Raw genomic sequence first — 7108 nt, forward strand, 5'->3', positions numbered from 1 at the left:
TAACATCTCTGCAACTTCCTTTTTCTCCTGATCAGTCCTGTGAGTGACCCTTGATAACTTTTCTTAAAAGCAATATGAGTCAACCAAAGAATAAGATTAATTTTTGAGGATTTGTGATAACCAGAAGAAAGCACTGTAGGCTGTGACAACCTGTGAGGGCCGAGAGAAATACAGGGGAGCCAACTGGTGATCCATATCGGCTTTCATAGAGTGGTAGTATTTTTGTGTCAGCTTGTTACATGCCTGAACCTCTGGATTGCAGCAGTGTTGTCATTGTACCAGCAGTTGCTCAGACTCTAATCAGAGTCTGATTTACCCTCAATAAAGTTTTGTACGCATCAGATTGGAATCATGAAGTTGCTTGTTATTTATGAACCAAGGGAATTTCTACTTAGGTTTCATAAAAGTCTAATGACCCTGTACAGGTACAGTCCTTTGTGTATTGGTTTCCTGCTGCTGCTGTAACAAGTGACCACAAATGTGTACCTTAAGACAACACAAATTTATTATCTTACGGTTTGGGAGGTCAGAAGTCCACAGTAGGTCTTGCTGGGCTTAAATTAAGGTGTCAGCAGAGCTGCAAGCCTTCTAGAGGCTCTACAGGACAATCTGTTCCCTTGCCTTTTCTAGCTTCTAGAAGCCAGCTGCATTCCCTGGCTCATAGTTCCTTCCTCTTTCTTTACGTCCAGCAGTGTCCGTTTTTTAATCTCTTATTCTGAATGTGACTCTATCTCCTGCTGCCTTCTTTTATTTATAAGGAGGTTTGTAATTATATCGGGCTCACCTGAATAATCCAGGATAATCTTTCCAGTTCAAGATCTTCAATTTAATCACATCTGCAAAAGTCCCTTTTGCCATGTAGGATGACATATTCACAGGTTCTGGGTATTGGGAAGTAGACATCTTTGTGGGGGCCATTAGTTATTAGTCTGCTTACCACACTTGGTAATGGTAGAATCCTACAGTAGAATTTAACAGAACTTTCAAGAGTAGTGGTCACTTTTCTGTTCTCATCTTACTAAACCTTCAGCAGCATTCAATAATCATCCACTTCCTGGTTTTTGATTTTTTTTTTAGCTTCTATGAAACTACACTCCTGGGTCTTTTTTTTTTTTTTTGAGATGGAGTCTCGCTCTGTCACCCAGGCTGGAGTGCAATGGTGCGATCTCAGCTTACTGCAACCTCTGCCTCCCAGGTTCAAGCGATTCTCCTGCCTCAGCCTCCTGAGTAGCTGGGACTACAGGCATACGCCACCACGCCCAGCTAATTTTTGTATTTTTAGTAGAGACGGGGTTTTGCCATGTTGGCCAGGATGGTCTTGATCTCCTGACCTCGTGATCCACCCGCCTCGGCCTCCCGAAGTGCTGGGATTACAGATGTGAGCCACCGTGCCCGGCAGGGTCTTTTTATACCTTACTGACTCTTGTATTTGCCAGTTCCTCCTTTTTTTTCTTGACTTCAGATCTGGGCTGCACTTTCTAGCTCTGTTGTCTAAAGAAAAATATCTGCTGTTACTCAAGATCTTCTGATAGGTTCTACATCGTTGTCTATATGTTGTCTACCTGGTCTGCCTCTGAGCACCAGAGTTTGACAGCATAGTTGAGTGCTCCATCTTAACCTTTCATAAGACTCAGACTTACCTATCGTAAGTCTTGATTTTTTTAATCAAACCTGTTTCTCCCTCAACCTTTCCCCATTCCACTAACTGGTACTAACTTATACTTACTTGTTCAAACTAAAAGACATGGAAATCCTTGACTGTGTTCTCTCTCATGCCCATGTCTATATGCAAGTCCTATGGGCTCTTCGAAGCTGTGCTTTGCCTCTTCTCCATTGTTACCACCCTAGGCAGGCTACCTTTATTTCTCAGTTCCTTCATAACTGCTCCCTCTTGCCCCTACTCATTCGTCTGGCTCTTATCCCATCCATACTCCATACAGTAGGAAAGGTAATTGCTTTAGGATTTGAAGAGATGAGGTGATTTCCTTGTTAAGATCTGTAATGGCTTCCCATTATATGAAATTCTTATGATTAGTTGGCTCTTGATACCTTTTGTGACTTTTTCATATTTCCCTTCCTTGCCCTGCTCTAGCCACAGTGGCCTCATTTCTGTCTCAAGTCCTTTTCACTTGATATTTCTGCTACTTGGTTCACTCTTACCTAAATGTTTGCTTGGCTGGATCCTTTCTTTGCATTCAGTTCTCCAGCTGGTCTGTATTCCATCTCTTGTCACTTCTTACTGAGTCCTATTTTATTCATACTTGTTAACGCTATTTGAAATTTTGTTGCATGTTTTTCAGCTTCATTGATAGTCTCCCTTTACTTGGAAAGGTGACTGGTATGTTGTGAGTGCTCGATAGTTGTTGAAACAAGTCCCTCACCAAATCTTTTTAATCTCTCCCAGTAATCCATGTCAGACCAGGAAGACTGTTTTCCAGTTATCTCATATGTAGCAGGCCATCCTCCACTGAAGAGTGAGACATGGCAGGCATGGCAGACATGGCAAGACAAAGCTCTTACCTCTCCAGTGAACCCGTGTACAGCTTCAGCCAGTGTGAGACTGAAGTTACCCAGGAAGAATCCAGCTTTCACTTGCCGTCTCATCCCATTCATCCCCTGGAGTCTCCTCTCTAGGTCCTAATTTCCAGTAGGTCATGGTATCCCAAGTTCCCACCTAATATTAGTAATTTACCTTTTTATGAATCAATTACTTCTCTATTTTAGTGTCATCCAGAGTTTTCTTCCAGGAAGCCAGGATTGAGTGTGGTCATTCAATTCTCTTCAGAATATTTTTCATGTCAGTAAAGTTCAACACATTCTTTTTAATGTCTACAAAATAGCATAGATGCACCAAATAGCACATAGATGCACCATAATTTATAACAAATTATAGATTACATTTTTTAGTAGTTGCTCAAATTCCATGGAAGTATTTAGCTGCCTTTTCTTTGAGACCAAGGTTGGGGAAAAATGGATGCAATTTTTCAGAAGGGAGAAACAACAAGATGCATTGAAAAAGCAGACCAATGGAAAATATTTCTCAACTAGCTACCTTGCTTTTGCTTTACACCTAGGGGATTAACAACTTAAAAAGCGGTTCTTATTAGGTTACTATATGTTACTGTGCATGTCTGTCTGCTACACTGGGGGGTTACCCATGAAAACATTGTTAAAGCAAGAACATTCTCAGATAAGAGGGGGCCTAGCTTTTCTTTGGTTATCTATTTAATATAGAAATGCTTAATTGCAAGTGTGCTATAGTGTCGTTTAGACTGAGGTGACTAGATCAGTAGAGTTCTTGGAGGCATCTAACAAATTTACCTTTGGAAACAAGGCCCAAGTATGCGTCTAAATGATAGCTAATGAACAATAATAATACTTTATAGATTGAATCACTTTAATGAGAGAATAGAACATGGTCAAGTGGAAGGTAACTGATTTTAGTTTAAGGACGAGTATGGAAATGATATAAGTGCCTTATGTTAGGTTTTAATGTTAACACGTGTGTCACTTTTTAATCTCTCCCAGTAATCCAATGAGATAGGTAATTGTCTCCGTTGCATATATGGAAAACCTGAATTTCAGAGAGGTTTAATGGTTTGTCTAATAAGTTTAGCTTCCAAGAGATAGTAGGGAATAGTGTGTAGTCTAAGGTTATATATTGTTATATGATTATATATTGCCAGGTTTTAAGCAATCGTCTAGCACTTACAGGCAAATCTCTCTTAGCCTCAGTTTATCTGTACAGGGAGAAAAGAGTTCTCACAGGTTTTTTTCAGGAAAAATCTCATAAATATGAAATACCAAATACTTTATGGAAAGGACTTAATTCACAGGAAGCACTTAATATTAGCGAGTATTATATATTGTATCAGTGATTCCCAAGCTTTAGGATTCTGTGGCCAATAGACTTCAAAATGGGGGAGAGGAGATGGAATGGTCGGCTTCTAGCCAACTGAGGCTATTAAAAAAGAAAAAATAATTATCTAACACCACGATCTTTATAAAACGACATTTTAAAATTCAAATTGGTAGTGAACAACGTAGTCTCAGAATGAAGGAGTGTTCTTTAAATTGAATAAATTTAGCTTCATAAAACACTCAGTATAATTCTTATTTTTTTTTATTTTACCATGAACTAGGAATTGGATGTTCTATTAGTCTCCCTCCAGTTCTAAAATATTTTGACTCTAATATTCACAGTTTTTCATAGTCCTCCCTGCTCCTACACTTTTCTCCATCTGACCTAGAAATGCTGGCTGACAGTTTGTAGTCTAAGTGGTTATTTACCTAATGAACTTGTGAATAATTGCTCTTAGAAATCATAGGAGTAGAGACTATATCAAATGAAATTTGACTGGATAAAACAGTAGGCAGTATAAGAAAAGTAGCAAAGACAGCAATATACACTCATTCATCTAACAAATATTTGTAGTCTACTAATTGCCAACTACTGTACTAGATCCTACATATGATGAACCAAACACAAATGATCTATGCCCTTTGGAACTTAAAATTTGTTTTACTCCTATCTCCCAGGACTGGTAGGTTCTTAGAAGCTTCAAGATAAATATTACGTATTCCTAGAGCTTTAATTTTAATTAAAGGAGGAGTGAGGGTGGGAGGATAATTAGGTAATTTATTTGGCAGTTTAAAATTTCCATTGAAAAACATCAATGAATAGGAATAGCATGCAAAATTTACATGGCTTAAAAAATACAACATGTAATACTTTAAAAGCAATTTTACTCTTGTAAGAGTCAGTTTGGGCTATGGCTCCAGATTGGCATGCATAGTTTATTTTCCTCTGCTTCTCGTTTGTGGTTCTTTACGTTTAGTTTGCATAAACATTGTTTGAAGAAATGTTAAAATTACAGATTCCGGGGTCCTAGATATTCTGATTGAGTAGGGCTGTGAGGAAGCCCAGAACTACTTTAGAAAAAGCTCTTGGGTGATTCCCATGTAGTGGTCTATAGCTCTTTCTTTGAGGGGACTTGCCTTAGGGATACTTCAGAAGTTTCATAAGGCAATAAATTTAAAAGGAATCTTCACAAAATGAAATATAGGAACATTTCTCTGTGAAAGAAACTCATTTTTTGCATACTATCCCTGCTATCTCTCCTAATGTTGCCAAATTAACATACTTTTAAACTGCAGAGATTAATTTGAGATTAATACATTCAACAGGTCCATTTTAGAAAAAGTCCTTGAGAAATTCTTGACTGATACATTGCTAAAACATTGCTTTAAGAGGCTGCCCTAATTCTGATTTTTCAACTAATTTAGGATATCACAATTTAAAAACAAACAAACAAACATTTATGTAATGAATGGTATGGAATCTGGTTTGGAGTTGTGTTTACTTCTAAAAATAGAATTTCATGTATTGCCTTTGTATCTTCTAGAGATGTGAATGATCTCCAGCCAGAGACCACCAGTAACACACCTACAAGTGGACAAAGTTGTGTTTATTGACATTGTAACAAGGGAGAATGCTTGCCATGGGCACCTAATGTGAGGTGTCTCAGTAAGAGGATGTTAGAAACAACATAGGATTTGGGCCTGTCGTAGGTGATTTGGGGAAAGTTCAAGGAAGGATCTGGACTGGATGATGGTAGGAACTGGTGATAATAGTGCATCTTAATTCTTATCTAAAACATAGGAATGGAGTGAAGCTAGAACTGATTGGTAAAGAAGTCATAATAGCTAGGATAGGGGCTGTTTGAACAATATTCATGGTTTTCTATTATCAGACATGATTATGATTATGTTTTTGTTGATTCATTGTGGTCACAATGGCCTTGGCTGATGCTGTGCTGTGAAATTGTATACGTTTAACCAGGGAAAACCATGGTCCAGTTGTGAGTTTCAGGCCAGCTCCAGGCTTTCAGGGCCTGCTTTTCTCTTTTTCAAGGTTAATATAAAAAAGAAAGGTGCTATAGTATGTATGAGTAAGATCTACACACATCCGAAACATTCAACAGTGGCTGTGTGTGGACAAGGCTGAAAGCTCAATGTAGAGGAGTATACAAATATTACTATTCCTATTTAAAACAGCTCAGTAATTACTGTGTGAACTTGACAATAACATTAACAGCTTCCATTTTTTAAGCATCTACTGTATGCCATGTTATGTACTAGGTGCCTTGCATACATTCAACAGCTTTGCAAGGTGAACATATTTTGATCATCTCTACTTTACAGGTAAGTAGACAGACTATTATTTCCAGAACTGCCAAGTTACATTTATTAAATGAAAGAGCTGGTATATTAATGGGTTCAGCTCATTTTGAGCCCACTGTATTTCCACTATACCAGGATGCCTTTCTATTCAGAACTTTGATGTCTAAAGTTACAGCAATGGAGATAAAATACATTATTGGCAGGATTGTTCAGAGACTCCAATGCTATCATACATCTATATATGATGTATGAAAGCACCTAGCACAATAACTGGCTCATGGTAGACAAATCATAACTAACTGTACTGTTTTCATAGCAGAGGTGCCTCTAAACGTGAGTACAGATAAGTTAACTATACTGAGATTGTGGAGTGACTCGACGATTTTAACCTCTTGGTCACAGAGAAATCAGGCTGAAGCATTTTACCTTTATAGAATCATAGTATTTTGAAGAACCAAGAAATTGTCAAGGTCTTCTTTACAGATGAGAAAAATGAAGCTCAGAAAAGCAGTTAATTTGCCCAGGGTCACACATTTAATTATTGCCCGAGCTTGGCTAAGAAACCAGGTCTTCTGACTCCTAAGCCCTTGCCTTCTTCAGGCCACATAGCTGCTTCTTTTCATGATGTGTAGATTAGAAAAGTCAGTGTGCCCCGGGGCCCTTGATTGCACCTTGGTTTCCCTAACAAGGATATGGGATCCCTGCTGACATTTCAGATCTTTAAGTTGCAGAGCTCTGCACTTGGATCTTCTTCCTTCTTGTTATATAATCTTACAGTTAAAAGTTTCTAGGAATATTTTTATTACGTGCAATTGGCAACTTCAGTATGTTTTAAAGGGTGTTGGTAGCATTATTTCCGGGAGCTACTTAGCGCTCCGGTTCGGTACCTCGTGGAGAAGACGGGGAAGGGGAGCAGCGAGATTTC

Source organism: Pan paniscus, chromosome 10, assembly GCF_029289425.2.
Source record: "Pan paniscus chromosome 10, NHGRI_mPanPan1-v2.0_pri, whole genome shotgun sequence".
Classification (NCBI taxonomy): Eukaryota; Metazoa; Chordata; class Mammalia; order Primates; family Hominidae; genus Pan; species Pan paniscus.